The sequence below is a fragment of the Mus pahari genome, chromosome 7, assembly GCF_900095145.1.
Source record: "Mus pahari chromosome 7, PAHARI_EIJ_v1.1, whole genome shotgun sequence".
NCBI lineage: Eukaryota > Metazoa > Chordata > Mammalia > Rodentia > Muridae > Mus > Mus pahari.
In genome coordinates, this window is record NC_034596.1 from 11,307,358 (window position 1) to 11,310,667 (window position 3,310).

The following is a 3,310-nucleotide window of genomic DNA, read 5'->3' on the forward strand; positions in this document are numbered from 1 at the left end:
ACAGCTATATCAGGGTCCTTTCAGCAAAATCTTGCTGGCATATGCAATAGTGTCTGTGTTTGGTGGCTGATTATGGGATGGACCCCAGGGTGGGGCAGTCTCTGGATGGTCTGTTCTTTTGTCTTAGCTCCAAACTTTGTCTCTGTAACTCCTACCATGGGTATTTTGTACCCTATTCTAGGGAGAAATGAAGGATCCATGTGTTGGTCTTCTTATTTACACTCTTAAATCAAACATGTTGATGTGGCTTCAAGTAGAAGACAATGTTTTCTTACTCCCACTGATTCTTTTCCTTTGTCTTCTAGCCAATAGGTGCTTTCTGTTCATCTGCCTCTGAAAAGGAAATGCATGTGAACCCGTGAGCTCCCCAACTTCAGGAGACTAAGTTCTGGAGACCAAATAAACACCGAACAAACATGGCAAGAATCTAAGTCAGACAGAATGGAATCAGAAGTGGCAGGAAGGATGTGAGAGTTCAGAGAGGGTGTGAGAAGTTCTGTCTTGGTGGGGACCCATGAAGGAGGGGCCATTGTTACATTAAATAAGTAATAAAGATGGATGTACAGGAATGTAGAATGCATCCTTGAAGGTGGGAAAATACCATGCATGAAAACAAAGGAATGTTTTGGCATGAGCAAGGAGGTGTATTTGCTGTGAATACAAACTCTCAAAAGCAGTCTATATGAGACTTAATGGACCTCCAAAACCCTACACAGAGCAGAGGCTTGCTAACATGAGTGCATGCATCCATGCATGCATGAATGAATGAATGAATGAATGAATAATCATAGGAAGAAACTTGATATGGCCTATTTCTCTTGGTAAATGCCAATCTAGCACATAATACTATAGATGCATGTAATAAAAAGCCTAGCAGATCTTAAATTCAGATTAAAAAAAATCTTAGGCCTGACCTCTAATAACACTCTTTTTTTTCCCCCAAACGGGGCTCTGGCAAAGTTTTATTAAAGGAAAAGTTTGTTTACTTCTCACCAGCCCCCTCTGGCATGCTTCTAATAATATCAGAATCACCTGGGTCAGTGATAGCCAGTGTGCATGCTCTGTAGCATTTTCCACGCACTGTACCCAATTCAATACTATTGCCACTGTAGTGATGGACACCAGTTTTAGTCATCATGGCATAATACTATTTCAGATTTCCTCAAAGTTGGGCAGTTGTTGGCGAAGATAACTAACTTCGCTTTGCCTTGTCTGATCACTTTCAGAGTCTGTTTGTACCCTGGCACGTACTTCCCACTTTTCATAACAAGTTGGAGCCTAGAGTTGATTGACTCCAGAGACATTTTTGTCTTCTTTGCAGCCACCATCTTCCTGCCTTAGGTGTGGGACAACCCTTAGCCAAGATCAGCTGCAAGATGGCCAGGGAGCGAGAAAGGGGAACACCCAATTAAAGAAATAAAACCGAAGCATGAGGCACACAGAAGGAGAGGCTAACAGGACAGCATGAATCTATATGTTCACGGTGATGCTAGAGAATTTCAGCTGTGTTTCAAATAAGCAGAGCAAAGTGATGCAAAGAGATTGACGGGTGAAGAAAGGGTTAAATACACTGTCAATAGTTGGAGAAGTTTTTACTTGAGAAATTGACCAGTGGCTCCATTATTTTATGCCCTGCATCAGAAAATTATTAACTCCTAATGGGAGACTCCAGTCTCTTGCTAGGGGAAGAACAGAAAGAATGGGAGCCCCTCAGGTAAGGCTAGGCTCTGAGGCGCCTGTAAGCCTGTCACCCCTCAGGACAGCTGCTGTTAGTGTCAGTTTCTTCTCTTGGATCCCACTCAGAACCAGATACAACAGGGACTATCAGAATAGACTGGGAACCAGTGACCCGGGTACTCAATATGCTGAACCTCCTTATTACATGAGCCGAGACAAAATTTCCTCACATCTACTGATGTATTGGAGCCTACTCTAGGCTGGTGGACAGGATTCTTCCCAACAACATGTCTAGTGTTGTTCCTATAGGATCTTGACATTGGTACGGTAGGAGTGCATACGTCACAGAAATCAGCAAATGCTATGTTTTCCGGGACTGATTAATATTTTTATTTTTGTCAAAATCACTGATAGCCCTAACAACCATGTCTATGACCCCCAAGGGCAGAACAGAGACATAACAACAGGTAAGCAGACCCCATGGGGTTATCAGGATTGTTCTGTTGATTGAAATTAATCAAGTGATTAGAATAGCTCCCAGCACGTAAGCACCCAGCAAGACAAGCACTCGTTATCCAAGGTTCTTCTACATGTCTTGTTCTTAGGGTTAGAGGCTTGGTGCTTCCCTCATGGCAAGAATGATTGCACATTTCTACCTTACATACCTGCATCAACCTAGTACCCGGCACCAGGAGATGCTCACCAAGTGTGGGCAATCATGATAGTACCCCTCAGAACAAATGAACTGGAGATGCACCTAGGTCTCTATGGGTATCTGTCTTAGCACTAGCAGGCCACACTCCTTTAATTAACAAACCAGCAGTAGCCTTTCTTCCACCTCCGTCTCCTCTCGTCTCCTGCCCGTCGTCCTTCCTTTCAACTCCAGTTTCTTAACAAATCCCTCTTTTCAGGAAGGGGGGGGAGCTGCTCTGTCCTGGGGACGTGCCAATGGAGCGGTGTGTGTTGGCTCCACCAGCGGCTGTCACTCTCAGGAGACAATGGGATTGCAGCGCCAAGGGGGAGAGTTCTCCATGCAGAATTTCCCTGCTTAATCCACTCTTGTGCGCTGGCACCAAGTCAACAAAGGAAAGGAACCAAATTACCCGGGCGGCTTTGGCAGGCTGTGCCACTGTCAGCGGGCCAGAAGTTAATTCCCTCATCTTCCCCTGTGCCACCAACTGAGGGGGCAGGTCTGGCCAGCCTGGCTTTCTGTGTAAGTCTGTCAGGTGGTGTGAAGGGGAGAGAGCAGATGAGCGGAGGGTGGTCTATCATCCAGGCAGCTCCACAGACAGGCGGAGGGACAGATGCTGTCCTACTGTGTGAATCCCGTCTGCCACCCATGCCAAGACTCAGCACAGGTATAGAGGAATGCATAGGAAAATGGAGACTCATAATGTCCAAAGTTGATGTATGAGAAAGAACTTCAGAGAGGGCTAACATGGAGACCTCTGATAACATAGTCAGCCTGGCACTTAGGAAGACTATGGTAGGGGGCAGGGGTGTCCCACCACGCTGGAGCCATTCTATTCCAATATAAATCCACAGCTAGGGTAGGAGAAGGGGCCAGTGAGTCCTCCCATGATGCTTTGTGCTGTGCAAACCATGCTATGTATGTTCTGTCTTGTGTGAGCCT

The 3,310-nt window shown here is 45.7% G+C and overlaps 1 pseudogene; it reads right to left on the minus strand.

The window, feature by feature from the left end:
- Positions 1-982: 982 nt before the first annotated feature.
- On the minus strand, positions 983-1,328 carry LOC110324928 (annotated as a pseudogene).
- Between the last annotated feature and the right edge of the window lie 1,982 nt (positions 1,329-3,310).